Raw genomic sequence first — 16,802 nt, 5'->3', positions numbered from 1 at the left:
TCCATGGGGAACAGAGGAAGCGATTATTAATTTTCAATTGGCCTGGCGGAGGGCACGTGATATCGTCGGCCGGATTTAGTAACTTTAATTCGCACTCTCTTTAGGGGGCGCTGTGTCTCTTTGGCCCTTAACACTGGCAGGTCTTGATGTAATCCTACCGGAATCTTCATTCCGGAGCCTCCATTGGGTCCCCGATGTCCACGGTTGCTTTGGCAATCACTACTAGCTCTTCCTTCAGATTCTCTCAGATCACTTCAGTATACACAAAGTCTGCACAGTCATAAAGTAAAGCCACAAGACGACCAGCGTGTTACTTTGATAAAAGAAGGCCGCTAGAGGTTGATTGCTAACAGTAACAATCTACCCTAGGTGGAGTCCCAGACTTTGCTTGATCCAGAGAAGGACAAGAAGCTAGTGAGTTTTCTAAAAGCAGATTTTCTTTGGCCCGCCGTGAAACGGGCTTTGAGAGCTTTGGATACTGAGGGACACGGGGATAAAGGGTCCAGGATAAGGAACGATGTAGGGAACAGGGTATGCGGTTTTCCAGTAGGGACAAGCCGTTGCAAAATGAGAAAAGAGAAGTTTACTGTATGCAGAGATTTCACAATAGGGAGGGATTTTGATGAAGTTTAGCTTTCCTCACCCGTCAATTTCTTGGTCCCTGACGTTTCTTAGGTCAGGGACACCTTTATTTGCCTTATATGTGTGTTAGTCGCTAGTTGAGTCCAACTATTTGCAACCCCATAGGCTGTAACCCACCAGGCTTCTTTGTCTATGGAATTCTCCAGGCAACAATACTGGAGTGAGTAGCCATTCCCTTCTCTGAGGAATCTTCCTGGCCCAGGGATGGAACCTGGGTTTCCTGCATTACACTCGAATTCTTTACCATCTGAACTATCAGGGAAGCCCTTATTGCCTTATATTGTCCCTAAAGGTTTTTGTGGGTTTGGTTTTTTAAAATTCATCTCTAACAGTTATGTCTTTAGTAGCTCTCCAAAAAGAGTATCCAAACCCAGGAGTTTTTCTAAAAATTTCAGAGCAGAATCAGAGTGCCTAAGAGGAAAGTATGCTGCTGCTGTTAAGTCGCTTCAGTCATGTCAGACTCTGGGCGACCGCATAGACAGCAGCCCACCAGGCTCCCCTGTCCCTGGTATTCTCCAGGCAAGAACACTGGAGTGGGTTTCCATTTCCTTCTCCAAGAGAAAAGTATAAAGCAATACAAAACAAACTACAGAGCTAACATATGCTATGAAGGAAGGTGTCTGATTTTCTGGTAATGTCCCAGGAGACAAGCCCCAAATCTGGGAGAAGCAAAGGTTTAGCCTTTATCTATTTCCATGTGGAGTCATTCAAACATTTAGCATTGTGCCTGAAATCACAAGATAGTCTTTGGCTTGGCAGTTTAATGATATTAGTAACATTTACTGACTATGTACCAGGTACATCTACATCTTTAACTATGTTATTTAATATATTTTTTAAAAAACGTATAAAGTAGATGGTTACTACTCCCATTTTACAGATGAGAGAAGTGGAGCTCGGAGCAGTTAAGTAATTTACTTAAGGCCATACAACTATTAATTGGTAGCCATACATTTGATCAGGGGCTTCCCTGATGGCTCAGTGGTACAGAGTCTGCCTGCAATGCAGGAGTAACGGGTTCAATCCCTAGGTCAGGAAGATCCCCTGGAGAAGGAAATGGAAACCTACTCCAGAATTCTTGCCTGGGACATCCCATGGACAGAGGAGCCTTGTGGGCTACAGTTCATGGGGTCGCAAAGAGATGGACACAAATGAGTGACTAAACAGTGCATTCAAGCACAGGGGGTCTGGTTCTAAAACCGTGTTCTTATCCACGATCCACTCCTCTGACCTGTGATACAGCCTTTCTTGTAGCCTAGTCCTACCTAAAGTAGCCTATACCAGTGCCAGATGTTCTCTAGGGACCAAGAGGAAAAATATGTGATGTGGTTGGTTTGTGGGAGGTGGCTGACTCCTCTTTCTTTGTGGAGTAACTGACAAATTTTAACAGTTAGACATTGTTGCAGAAAATGGCTGATTCTTAGCTCTCCAGCCTCTTGAGTAACTGTGCTGCAGAGGGAAGACACCTACCTGGCTGGATGCGAGTCATTAGTTCTCGTCAGTGACTTTGTCTTAATAAAGTCCTTGTATCATCTCTGGACTATAGCTGCCACTTTGTAAAATGGCTCAGACCAGAGCTTTTTAGGGTCCAACATAGTGTTAAAGTTCTATGGTCATAGAACTTCGTGGTCATTGCTGTTCCTGCTTCCTCTCCTCTTTACCTGGAAAACCTTTAAGAACTAATCAAGTGGAAAATGCATGTTGCCCGCCCCCACACTCTCTCTATATATATGCATATAAAATCATGTATGCTGCTGCTGCTAAGTCGCTTCAGTCGTGTCCGACTCTGTGTGACCCCATAGATGGCAGCCTACGAGGCTCCCCCATCCCTGGGATTCTCCAGGCAAGAACACTGGAGTGGGTTGCCACTTCCTTCTCCAATGCATGAAAAAGTGAAAGTGAAGTTACTCAGTCGTGTCCGACCCTCAGCGACCCCATGGACTGCAGCCTTCCAGGCTCCTCCGTCCATGGGATTTTCCAGGCAAGAGTACTGGAGTGGGGTGCCATTGCTCCATGTTTTCTAGGTGTCCTAAAATGTGTGGGTGCTATTTTAAAAGGAGAAAAGTAAGCTATTGTATGTTTTTAAAGGGCAAAATCAACATCCTCTCCCCACATAGCCTTGCATGATATTCCTAGGTGAAGTTAGACACTTCCTCCTTGCCGCCATCCTTGGCTCTGGTCATAGTCATGTTGTAATGCATGCGTGTGTGTGTGTGTGTGTGTGTGTGTGTATGTTAGTCGCTCAGTGAGTCCAACTCTTTGCGACCCATGGACTGTAGCCTGCCAGGCCACTTTGTCCATGGAACCAATTCTCTAGTCAAGAGTAACTGGAGTGGGTTGACATTCCCTTCTTCAGGGGATTGTCCCAACTCAGGATTGAACCTCGGTCTTTGGCATTGCAGAGAGATTCTTTACCATTTGTGCCACCAGGGAAGCCCCCATATTGTAATACATCAATCTTACTCACCAGACTTGCCATCTAAGGCAGTGGTTTGTCCCATTCATTTTGTTTCCTTAGCATCTAGTCTTCAAATGGTAAATATTCCGTGTTTACCGAATAGAATGAATATTTGTGAAAATGCAAAAAACAAGGTTGAATGAGCAAGGTCAAAGGGGAGTTTACAATTAAATGCTGCTGGAAGAAGCACAAGCTGAAATCAAGATTGCCAGGAAAAATATCAATAACCTCAGATATGCAGATGAAACCACCCTTATGGCAGAAATTGAAGAAAAACTAAAGAGCCTCTTGATGAAAGTGAAAGAAGAGAGTGAAAAAGTTGGCTTAAAGCTCAACATTCAGAAAACGAAGACCATGGCATCTGATCCCATCACTTCATGGCAAATAGATGGGGAAACAGTGGAAACAGTGACTGACTTTATATTTTTGGGCTCCAAAATCACTGCAGATGGTGACTGCAGCCATGAAATTAAAAGACGCTTACTCCTTGGAAGGAAAGCTATGAACAACCTAGATAGCATATTAAAAAGCAGAGACATTACCTTGCCAACAAAAGTCCGTCTAGTCAAGACTATGGTTTTTCTAGTAGTCATGTATGGATGTGAGAGTTGGACTATAAAGAAAGCTGAGCGCCCAAGAATTGATGCTTTTGAACTGTGGTAGTGGAGAAGACTCTTGAGAGTCCCTTGGAATGCAAAGAGATCCAACCAGCCCATCCTAAAGAAAATCAATCCTGATTATTCATTGTAAGGACTGATGTTGAAGCTGAAACTCCAATCCTTTGGCCACCTGATGCTAAGAACTGACTCATTTGAAAAGACCCTGATGCTGGGAAAGATTGAAGGCAGGAGGAGAAGGGGACGACAGAGGATGAGATGGTTGGATGGCATCATGGACTCAATGGACATGAGTTTGAGTAGGCTCCGGGAGTTGGTGATGGACAGGAAGGCCTCGAGTGTTGCAGTCCATGGGGTCGAAAAGAGTTGGACACAACTGAGCAACTGAACTGAACTGAAGGAGCACAGATATTGAGAAGGAAGTGATCCCTAGGGATTTGGGGTTGAGGTCTTCAGGAGAGTTTCAGTGAGGTGTTCAGGATTTGGGGGTGAGGTTTTCAGGTGAGAGTTCAGGAGAAAAGGAGCTGTTGAGTTAGGACTTGATTCATTTATGCATTGATGGAGTGATAAGTAGGGTTTAGTGTGAATTAAGGGATAGAGGCTAAGACGTGTAAGAAATTTTTTTTTACTTTTTTAAATTTTAAAATAGGGGACTTCTTTGGCAGTCCAGTGGTTAAGAATCTACCTTCAAATGCAGGGGATATGGGTTTGATCTCTGGCTGGGTAAGTAAGATCTCACATGCCATGGAGCAATGACGCCTGAGTGCAGCAGCTAAGACCCAGTGAAGCCAAATAAATTAATTATTTTTAAATTGTAAAATACATGAAAATAGTTTATTTTTATTCATAATGTAAAATTTGCCATCTTAACCATTTTTAAATGGTTCAAGTTGAGTGGCATTAAGTATATTCATACTGTTACACAACCATCACCACTCTCCATCTCCAGAATTTTTATTATCACAAACTGAAATTCCTTAGCCATAAACAATGATTCTTCATTCTCTGTCATTCTCCCACCCCAGCCTTTGGTAACCACTGTTCTACTTTCTGTCTCTATGAATTTGATTATTCTAGTATCTTATATCAGAGAAGGCAATGGCACCCCACTCCAGTACTCTTGCCTGGCAAATCCCATGGATGGAGGAGCCTGGTAGGCTGCAGTCCATGGGGTCGATAGGAGTTGGACACGACTGAGTGACTTCACTTTCACTTTTCACTTTCATGCATTGGAGAAGGAAGTGGCAACCCACTCCAGTGTTCTTGCCTGGAGAATCCCAGGGACAGCGGAGCCTGGAGAGCTGCCGTCTCTGGGGTCGCACAGAGTCGGACACGACTGAAGCGACTTAGCAGCAGCAGCAGCAGCAGTATCTTATATAAATGAAATCGTATAATATTTGTCCTTGTATGCGGTTTATTTCACTAATATAGTGTCTTCATGATTGTGTAAATCTTTGAGGGGTTTATTTCATGGGACAGAAGATTCTAATAAAGAAATAAGAGAGAGGTCGGAGATGAAACTGGAAAGGTACCTTGTGGCCAGATTGTGAAATACCATGAATGCAAACCTAGATAGCTGATGTAGTGGAACCAGATGATTGTGCGAGTTGGGACTGTTATGCTCTTTGGGAAGTATTAGGGCAATATCCTTTAAAATTAAGCTTGGACACATCCTTTCCTAGAGAATTAAAAACACTGCCAGCACACAATGATACATACATAAGAAGGCTTATTGCTAAATTGTTTATAATGGTGAAAAAATTATTCTGTCAATAGGAGAATAGCTGAACAAATTATTGTATACCAGGACTGTGAAATAATATGCAGTTCATAAAAAAAGTATGTTAGAGCTATTGCATTTACCTAGAGAAATGCCAATGGCATGTTAAAGGACAAACATAAGTTGTAGAGGGGGACTTCCATGGTGGGCCAGTGGTTAAGACTCTGAGCTTCGTCTACAGGGAAATCAGATTCCATTTCTGGTCACGGATCCCACGTGCTGCTCAGTGCTGCCAAAAGGAAACAAAAATGCAGAGGAATTTCTGTGGTATGATTCCATTTTATTCACTAAAAAAGTATGGCTCTAATCATGAATAACTATGTTTGTAAATGTTTCTTTCTATTTATTCACTCATTCAGCAAACATTTATTGAATGCCATCCGTGGACCTGCCATTCATTCTGGAATACAAAAAAACAAGCATTCCTTGAATTCATGAAACTTGCATTCAAGTTAGGGAGCAGGAGCAGACAATAACCAAAGAAATAAGTAAACTATATAGGAGGTTAGGTAGTGATAAGTGTCATAGAGAAAATTAAAACTGAAAAAGAGGCTGGAGACAATCCCACTATGTTGCATAATTTGGAGTAGTACCACTCACATTTTGGAGACGCACCCTCACTTTTTTAATAGCCATATGAGTTGGGGGGCACACTGTGAGTCTTGTGGGATCTTAGTTCCCTCACCAGGGATTAAACCTGTACCTCTTGAAATGGAAGAGCAAAATTTTAACCACTGGACCGACAGGGAAATCCATGAAGTGGTGTTTCATTGTGATTTTGATTTGCATTTTCCTAATGACTAAGGCTCTGAGCATCTTTTCATGTGTTTGTTGGCCATTTGGATAATTTTATAGAAATGTACCCTACGTCCGAGGTAAGGAACAGCGGCTGTGCTTTGCTGGAGCAGCCATGAAGAGATACCCCACGTCCAAGGTAAGAGAAACCCCAGTAAGACCGTAAGCACTGAGAGGAGACATCAGAGGGCAGACGGACTGAAAATACAATCACAGAAAACTAGCCAATCTGTTCACATGGCCCACAGCCTTGTCTAACTCAATGAAACTAAGCCATGTCGTGTAGGGCCACCCAAGATGGTCAAGTCATGGTGGAGAGTTCTGACAAAGTGTGGTCCACTGGAGAAGGGAATGGCAAACCGCTTCAGTATTCTTACCTTGAGAATCCCATGAACAGTATGAAAAGGCAAAAAGATAGGACACTGAAAGATGAACTCCCCAGGTCAGTAGGTGCCCAATATGTCACTGGAGATCAGTGGAGAAGTAACTCCAGAAAGAATGAAGGGACGGAGCCAAAGCAAAAACAATACCCAGTTGTGGATGCGACAGGTGGTAGAAGCAAGGTCCAATACTGTAAAGAGCAATATTGCATAGGAACCTGGAATGTCAGGTCCATGAATCAAAGCAAATTGGAAGTGGTCAAACAAGAGATGGCAAGAGTGAACATTGACATTCTAGGAATCAGCGAACTAAAATGGACTGGAATGGGTGAATTTAACTCAGATGACCATTACATCCACTACTGTGGGCAGGAATCCCTTAGAAGAAATGGAGTAGCCATCATAGTCAACAAGAATCCAAAATGCAGTATTTGGATGCAATCTCAAAACAACAGAATGATTTCTGTTCGTTTCCAAGGCAAACTATTCAATATCATGGTAATGCAAGTCTATACCCTGACCAGTAACACTGAAGAAGCTAAAGTTGAACGGGTCTATGAAGACATACAAGACCTTTTAGAACTAACACCCAAAAAAGATGTCCTTTTCATTGCAGGGGGCTGGAATGCAAAAGTAGGAAGTCAAAAAACACCTGGAGTAACGGGCAAATTTGACATTGGAGTACAGAATGAAGCAGGGCAAAGGTTAATAGAGTTTTGCCAAGAAAACGCAGTGGTAATAGCAAATACCCTCTTCCAACAATACAAGAGAAGGTTATACACATGGACATCACCAGATGGTCAATACCAAAAGCAGATTGATTATATTCTTTGCAGCCAAAAATGGAGAAGCTCTATACAGTCAGCAAAAACAAGACTGGGAGCTGACTGGCTCAGATCATGAACTCCTTATTGCCAAATTCAGATTTAAATTGAAGAAAGTAGGGAAAACCACTAGACCATTCAGGTATGACCTAAATCAAATCCCTTATGATTACACAGGGGAAGTGAGAAATAGATTTAAGGGACTGATCTGATAGACAGAGTGCCTGATGAACTATGGACGTAGGTTCATGACATTGTACAGGAGACAGGGATCAAGACCATCCCCAAGAAAAAGAAGTGCAAAAAAGCAAAATGGCTGTCTGAGGAGGCTTTAAAAATAGCTGAGAAAAGAAAAGAAGTGAAAAGGAAAGATATACCAATTTGAATCCAGAGTTCCAAAAAATAGCAAGGAGAGATAAGAAAGCCTTCCTCAGTGATCAATGCAAATAGAGGAGAACAATAGGATGGGAAAGACTAGAGATCTCTTCAAGAAAATTAGAGATACCAAGGGAACATTTCATGCAAAGATGGGCTCAATAAAGGACAGAAATGGTATGGACCTAACAGAAGCAGAAGATATTAAGAAGAGGTGGCAAGAATACACAGAATAACTGTACAAAAAATTTCCTCATGACCCAGATAATCATAATGGTGTGATCGCTCACCTAGAGCCAGACATCCTGGAATGTGAAGTCAAGTGGGCCTTAGGAAGCATCACTACAAACAAAGCTAGTGGAGGTGATAGAATTCCAGTGGAGCTATTTCAAATCCTGAAAGATGATGCTGTGAAAGTGCTACACTCAATATGCCAGCAAATTTGGAAAACTCAGCAGTGGCCACAGGACTGGAAAAGGTCAGTTTTAATTCCAATCCCAAAGAAAGGCAATGCCAAAGAATGCTCAAACTATGACACAATTGAACTCATCTCACACGCTAGCAAAATAATGCTCAAAATTCTCCAAGCCAGGCTTTAGCAGTACGTGAACCATGAACTTCCTGATGTTCAAGCTGGATTTAGAAAAGGCAGAGGAACCAGAGATCAAATTGCCAATATCTGTTGGTTCATTGAAAAACCAAGACAGTTCCAGAAAAAACATCTATTTCTGCTTTATTGACTATGCCAAAGCCTTTGACTGTGTGGATCACAATAAACTGTGGAAAATTCTTAAAGAGATGGGAATAGCAGACCTGCCTCTTGAGAAACATGTATGCAGGTCAGGAAGCAACAGTTAGAACTGGACATGGAACAACAGACTGGTTCCAAATTGGGAAAGGAGTACGTCAAGGCTGTATGTTGTCACCCTGCTTATTGAACTTATACGCAGAGTACATCATGAGAAAAGCTGGGCTGGAAGAAGCACAAGCTGGAATCAAGATTGCCAGGAGAAATATCAATAACCTCAGATATGCAGATGACACCACCCTTATGGCAGAAATTGAAGAAAAACTAAAGAGCCTCTTGATGAAAGTGAAAGAGGAGACTGAAAAAGTTGATTTAAAGCTCAACATTCAGAAAACTAAGATCATGGCATCCGGTCCCACTACTTCATGGGAAATAGATGGGAAAACAGTGGAAACAATGACAGACTTTATTTTCTTGGGCTCCAAAATCACTGCAGATGGTGACAGCAGCCATGAAATTAAAAGACACTAGCTCCTTGGAAGGAAAGTTATGACCAACCTAGACAGCATATAAAAAGCAGAGACATTACTTTGCCAACAAAGGTCTAGTCAAGGCTATGGTTTTTCCAGTAGTCATGTGTGGATGTGAGAGTTGTACCATAAATAAAGCTGAGCACTGAAGAATTGATGCTTTTGAACTGTGGTGTTGGAGAAGACTCTTGAGAGTCCCTTGGACTGTAAGGATATCCAATCAGTCCCTCCTAAAGGAGATCAGTCCTGGGTCTTCATTGGAAGGACTGATGTTGAGGCTGAAACTCCAGTCCTTTGGCCACCTGATGTGAAGAGCTGACTCATTTGAAGAGACTCTGATCCTGGAAAGATTGAAGCCGGGAGGAGAAGGGGATGACAGAGGATGAGATGGTTGGATGGCATCACGGACTCAATGGACATGAGTTTGAGTAGGCTCTGTGAGTTGGTGATGGACAGGGAGGCCTGGCATGCTGCAGTTCATGGGGTTGCAAAGATTTGTACATGACTGAGTGACTGAACTGAACTGAACTGATTTAAGACATTTACCCGTTTTTGGTTTTTTTTTCTGATTTGTAACTTTAATTGAATCGTTGCTAATCATTTTTAAAGTCTTTCCTCATAAGCACCAAATTTTAATATCTATATCAATTTGGGTGGGAAAGAAACTCCATGAAGAACTCCCCTCCAGAAGAAAACAATGATGTTCACTCCTCCAAACAACCAAATTCAAATTCAAAGTCTACCAAAATGAAAACAAAACAAACAAACAAGAAAAAGTCCACACAGAAAAACAGAAACAAAAACAAAAATCACATTCTAGGGGTTCAGTGCATTTAGCAGCCTTCACTGTGCTGTCTAATCATCCTAGTTCATCAAAATATACATTTTTCCATTTGATTTTTAAATTAAAAAAATAATTAAAAACAGGAAACATGAAGGAATTCACAATCAATTGCCTGACTTGTTTCGATTTCACGTACAGCATAGAAAGGTCAGGAAGGCTATTTGCAGCACACGTGACTCGGGGACACTGATTTTCAAGGTTTAGCTTTCTTCCAAACAGTGTAAAATACCCACAATTCCAAGTACGAAGGGACACAGACGATCTCCTTCGAGAATTCCACAGGACAATACAGGCACCCCAGCTGTTCTTCATAGAGCGACAGGGCTTCTGTCAAATTGACACAGTTTCCCTGTGTAAAGTATTTCCCATCCTGTTTCAATACTTTAATTGAGAGGTCAAGAATCAGTCTGAGAAACTCCCATGTGGAATCTTCTTCCAGAGATGTGGAGATTGGAACAGCTGTCAAATCATTAATCACATAATCAAACTCTCTCCTTTCTTTGGCGTACCTCTTCAGTACTGGAATACAGTCTTCTATTAGAACCTGATAGCAAAAAAAAAAAGAACCTGATAGCAGTCTCCTTTAAGATTGTCTAAGACATCACCACACGTTTTTCACATGTATTTCTTACATCCGTCAATCACCATTTGGTCAATCTCTACCATAGTCACCATCTTTGGTTTCAGTTTGACTATTTCACATAATATGCCCCCATCTCCACCTCCCAGAATTAGTACATCTTTGCCACTGTAATCTTCTTTGCCACTGCCCATGATGGCCCGGGTATACGCTAAATCACTTTCCACCAAATTAACATCCCCACTGAGGATGATAATATTCCCAAATTGCTTTGAGAGTAAAATTTTAATGTTCTGGTAAGGTGAGTCTTCGTCATACACCACTTTATCTATGTCGTACTCAACCAGGCGACCATCCGCAGTGGGCCAGTATCTGTCAATGGCCCCTCCTCGAACTATGGGTGGTAATCGCTTTACCCGCTCAGTACTGTCCTGACTCAATTCTTTCATTCTTTCTTCTACTTTGTTCAAAAGACTATCGACTTCTTTGCCTTGTGCGTCGCCGTCGTAGCTCTGAAGATCCAGCAACACCAATCCATGCGGGTAGATTCTCAAATTGGCAAAGCTGCCGTTTTTGTTTATGTACGTCGCTAAATAGCCATGGTCCTGCCAGGTGTGCACTGACTTCGTCATCCCCTGCTCCTGGAAAATGGACTGGAGGCCTTTCAGAATGGTCTCACCATCAGCTTTGGCGCCGAGCATGAAGTCGAGGGTGCTGTGCCGTGCTGCTGCCATAGTGAGGCGAGGCCCTGGGCCATGCCTGGGGGAGACGGCCGGAGAGACTGGGGGCGCCGCGCGGCGTGTCAGGCTGCGGCCGGCGGGGAGTGCGCCGCGCCGGGGAGGCCGAGCTTTACCCGTTTTTTAATTGGATTGTTTGTCTTTTTGTTGGTGAGCTCTAAGAGTTCTTTATATAGTCCAGATACTAGACCCTTATCAGATATATGAGTTGCAAGTATTTTCTCCTATGTTGTAGGATGTTTGAAACAGATTTTAAGATAACTGATTTGACAACTGTGTGTACAGGAAAGATTGGAGGAGAAATGAAAGGCAGAAGGACCAACTAGGAAGCCATTGCATTTCTTCAGGTTGCAGTTAACCTGCAAAATAGTAACAGTAGGATAATGTACTCAAAAGATTGTGTACCACAAGTGAAATAAGGAAAAGTCAAAGTGTAATGGATGCGATCAGCCTTATTAGAAGTAGCAAATAACCTGGTGTAGTTTCAGGAAAGCATAATTCTATCAATATATCTAAAGCTGTAGCAGCCTAATCACTTAAAGTAAAATGGTTGAAGCCCTAACACAATCAAACTCTAACCCAATCAATTATAATAAAATGGCTGAAGGGAACAGAAACAGAATCAATTATATTAACTTGGCTGGAGCTGAAACCCAATCAGTTGAATTGCACCTTGTCTTCCTAGAAAGGGTAGATAGTCTGCAGAGAATTACCTCTCTCCAACCAAATAAAAAAAAAGTTGTCACTATTTCTCTTGTGATGTTTAGGGAGGAACATTCCCTGTTTGGCCAAGGGAATATCATATATTTACAAAGGTGAGAGATACAATTCTATTAGCCATCAAAATTATCCAGCTAATTTGAATCACTTGTTCACTAAACAACTTCTAATTATAACATTTGACTTCCAAATTGTCAACTGTTTTCATCAGTCAATAGGATTGCCTAGGCTACTGTAAGTTCTATGTCAAACTATGTAAATCCATGTAAAGTTTTCATTCCAATCCCAAAGAAAGGCAATGCCAAAGAATATTCAAACTACTGTGCAACTGCACTCATTTTACACGCTAGCAAGATAATGCTCAAAATCCTCCAAGCTAGGTGTCAACAGAACGTGAACCAAGAACTTCCAGATGGATTTAGAAAAGGCAGAGGAACCAGAGATTAAACTGCCAACATCCATTGGATCATAGAAAAAGCAAGCGAATCCCAGAAAAACATCTACTTTGGCTTCATCGACTATGCTAAAGCCTTTAACTGTGTGGATCACAACAAACTGTGGAAAATTCTTCAAGAGATGGGAATACCAGACCACCTTACCTGTCTCCTGAGAAACCTGTAGGCAGAACAAGAAGCAACAATTAGAACTGGACATCGAACAATGGACTGATTCAAAATCGGGAAAGGAGTATGTCAAGGCTATATATTGTCACCCTGCTTATTTAACTTATATGCAGAGTACATCATGCAAAATGCTGGGCTGGATGACTCACAAGCTGGAATGAAGATTGCTGGGAGAAATATCAACAACCTCAGATATGCAGATGATACCACTCTAATGGCAGAAAGTGAAGAGGAACTAAAGAGCCTCTTAATGAGGGTGAAAGAGGAGAGTGAAAAAGTTGGCTTAAAACTCAACTTTCAAATAACTAAGATCATGGCATCTGATTCCATCAGTTCAGTTCAGTTCAGTTGCTCAGTCATGTCCAACTCTTTGCAACCCCATGGACTGCAGCATGCCAGGCCTTCCTGTCCATCACCAACTCCCGGAGCCTACTCAAACTCATGTCCATCGAGTCGGTGATGCCATCCAAGTATCTCATCCTCTGTCGTCCCCTTCTCCTCCCACCTTCAATCTTTCCCAGCATCAGGGTCTTTTCAAATGAGTCAGTTCTTAGCATCAAGTGGCCAAAGGATTGGAGTTTCAGCTCTAGCATCAGTCCTTCCAATGAACAGTCAGGACTGATCTCCTTTAGGATGGACTGGTTGGATCTCTTTGCATTCCAAGGGACTTTCAAGAGTCTTCTCCAATACCACAGTTCAAAAGCATCAATTTTTGGGCGCTCAGCTCTCTTTATAGTCCAATTCTCACATCCATACATGGCTACTGGGAAAACCATAGCTTTGACTAGACAGACCTTTGTAGGCAAAGTAATGTCTCTGCTTTTTAATATGCTGTCTAGGTTGGTCATAGCTTTTCTTTCAAGGAGCAAGCGTCTTTTAATTTCATGGCTGCAGTCACCATCTGCAGCGATTTTGAAGCCCAAGAAAATAAAGTCTGTCACTGTTTCCATTGTTTCCCCATCTATTTGCCATGAAGGACCGAATGCAATGATTTTAGTTTTCTGAATGGCAAACAGATGAGGAAAAAGTGACAGATTTTATTCTCTTGGGCTCCAAAATCACTGTGAACAGTGACTGAAGTTGAAAATCATGAAATAAAAGATTGCTCCTTAGAAGAAAAGCTATGGCAAACCTAGGCGGCATATTAAAAAGCAGAAACATCACTTTGCTGACAAAGGTCCATACAGTCAAAGCTATGTTTTTTCCAGTAGTCATGGATGGATATTAAAGTTGGACCATAAAGAAGGCTGAGTGCTAAAGAACTGATGCTTTTGAATTGCAGTGCTGGAGAAGACTCTTGAGAGTCCCTTGGACTGCAAGGAGATCAAAACAGTCAATTCTAAGGAAATCAACCCTGAATATTCATTGGAAGGACTGATACTGAAGCTGAAGCTCCAATACTTCAGCCCCCTGCTGCAAAGAGGCAACTCTTTGAAAAAGACCCTGATGCTGGGAAAGATTGAAGGCAGGAGGAGAAGGCGACAACAGAGGATGAGATGGTTGGATGGCATCATTGACTTAATGGACATGAGTTTGCACAAACTCCAGGAGATGGTGAAGGACGGGAAAGCCTGGTGTGCTGCAGTTCATGGAGTTGCAAAAAGTCAGACATGACTCAGCAACTGAACAACAACGAACAATGTAAATCAGCTGTATGGCTTATGTTATGCTCTATTAAGTTTAGTCAGCATGAATGGGCTCTCCCAACGTGAATTAATTGACCAAGATCAACCTCTGGGCAAGCAAGTTGAGGTTTGGATCATCTTAAAGAAAAAAGTCAACAGTGTTTCTATCTCTTGTCACTCTAAGATCAACCTAGGCATGGAAGGAACTGTATTTCATGTACTCAGAGATATTGAGAGGGGTTTTTCGTTGTGCTTTTCCATTCTAGAATGGAACCAGAGACTCAGAAAAGTGATTGGAATTGCCTTAGATACAGCTCACGTAGACTGACTGAAGCTAAAACCCAATCATTTGAATTGTACTTTGTCTTCGTGGGAGGAGGCAGTCTGCACAGAATTCGCCTTCTCAACAACAACAAAAAGCTGTAAATATTTCTCCAGTGATGTTTAGGAAAGAAGATTCTCTGTTTGGTACATGAAAAGATGCTCAGCATTGCTAATTATTAGAGAAATGCAATTCAAAACTACCATGAGGTATCACTTCACACCAGTCAGAGTGACCATTATCAGAAAGTCTACAGATAATAAATGTGGGAGAGGGTGTGGAGAAAAGGGAACCCTTCTACATTGTTGGTGTGACTATAAATTGGTATATCTGCTATGGAAAACAGTATGGAGGTTCCTTAAAAAACTAAAAATTGAGTTAGTTACCACATATATTTCTGCAATCCCACTCCTGGGCAAATATCCAAAGAAAACTATAATTCAAAAAGATACTGCACCCCAGTGCTCATCACAGCACTGTTTACAGTACAAAAGTCAAGACATGGGAGCAACCTAAATGTTTATTGACAGATAAATGGATAAAGAAGATGTGGTACATAAATGCAATGGAATATTACTCAATCACAAAAAGAATGAAATAATGCCATTTGCAGCAACACGGATGAGAGATTATCATATTAAGTGAAGTAAATCAGACAGAGAAAGATAGTATCAGTTATGATATCGCTTATATGTGGAATCTAAAAAAATGAGACAAATGAACTTATGTACAAAACAGAAATAGACTCACAGACAGAGAAAACAAACGTATGGTTATCAAAGGGAAAAGGAGGTGGGGGAAAGGATAAATTAAGAGTTTGGAATTAGCATGTACACATTACTATACACATTAATAAAACAGATAACTGACAAGGACCTACTGTATAGCACAGGGAACTATATTCTTAAAAAGAAAGAAAAAAATTTAAAAATAAATAAGGGAATTCCCTGGTTGTCCAGTAATTAGCACTTTCACTGCTGTGGCCTGGGTTCAATCCCTGTTAGGGAACTAAGATCTCACAAGTCTCTCGAGGCCAAACACACACACACACACAAAGAAAATGAATGTAATTCTATCAGCTCAGCACTTTAACTCCAAGCCCAGGGCTTGTTCTGCCTCTTGCTAAAGCAATCATAGACTGCTTCTACTGCAGCCACTGCAGAATGGGAAACAGTACAAACTGCAGTAATCATGGAGAACAGTGTTGGCAGCTCCAGCTGTTGGCTAGATATGTGGGCACATGCCCTCCACAGGGTGACTGGTGAGGACACGTCACTTAAGTCTTGGGTGCTCAGTGAAGCAGGTCTTAAGGAGACAACAGAAGAAGGTAGCATCTTTCTGACCTAATAACAGTCTGGCTTTGTCTCCGACGTATAGGAAGTGTCTCCCCAACATACAGCTATGATGAAACGTAAGACCACAAAGATGAAGCTTCCTAGGGTTATATAACTCCTGCTTTCATCCAAGAGAATGGGTGGGGAGTTCTACCTGGGTGAACTCTTAAGACTACCACCTTGTGATTCAGCCCTGCCTCTGAATTATTTTATCAGTCTTCTCAGGACTGATCCATGCAGTCGGCTGCACTTTGCTATGGAGCAGAACTGAATTTTGCTATGCACCCAGAGGAATCTAATTTTCTCATCTTTTCAGAGAACTGAGAGGGGATGGCCTTACTTAGGAACAAGGGTACTTCTTTCATTTTAATGACGTAGAATGTCAAGCATGTAGATGCAAGTAAGCTGGAGGATTTCGTATTGGAAAAATAGGGAAGTCTCATCAGATTACATCTATGTTATCAATGAAATATAGGCAAGGTCAAAAGTGGAGGTGGTGTTAGAGATTTTAAAAGAGAGAAAGCTTGAAATAGTTATTGAACAGAGTAGAGTAGAAAAGAAAATTTACCACACACACAAAAAAGAAAAAACAAAAGAGGAATTTACCAGGTAAATATAGAATTAGTTGGCAACTAGTTGAATTTTGGAGGCATAACTTTGAATTAGTTGAGTTATAGGGCCATAAATTTGAAATATACTACTTAACAAGATTCTGGAATTTCCTCCATCAATATATATATTTTAAAATATGTATTATTTATTTGGCTGTACTGAGTCTTAGTTGCAGCATAAGGGATCTTCGATCTTCATGGTGACATGCAGTATCTTTAGTTGAGGTATGTGGGATCTAGTTCCCTAACCAGGACCT

The 16,802-nt window shown here is 41.6% G+C and overlaps 1 pseudogene; it reads right to left on the bottom strand.

Annotated features, from left to right (window-relative positions):
- Nucleotides 1-9,760: 9,760 nt before the first annotated feature.
- Nucleotides 9,761-11,357, bottom strand: LOC113893246 (annotated as a pseudogene).
- Between the last annotated feature and the right edge of the window lie 5,445 nt (nucleotides 11,358-16,802).

This window comes from Bos indicus x Bos taurus, chromosome 5 (genome assembly GCF_003369695.1).
Source record: "Bos indicus x Bos taurus breed Angus x Brahman F1 hybrid chromosome 5, Bos_hybrid_MaternalHap_v2.0, whole genome shotgun sequence".
Lineage (NCBI taxonomy): Eukaryota > Metazoa > Chordata > Mammalia > Artiodactyla > Bovidae > Bos > Bos indicus x Bos taurus.
Note: the sequence above shows the minus strand (reverse complement) of the source record. Positions and strands in the feature narration are given on the sequence as shown.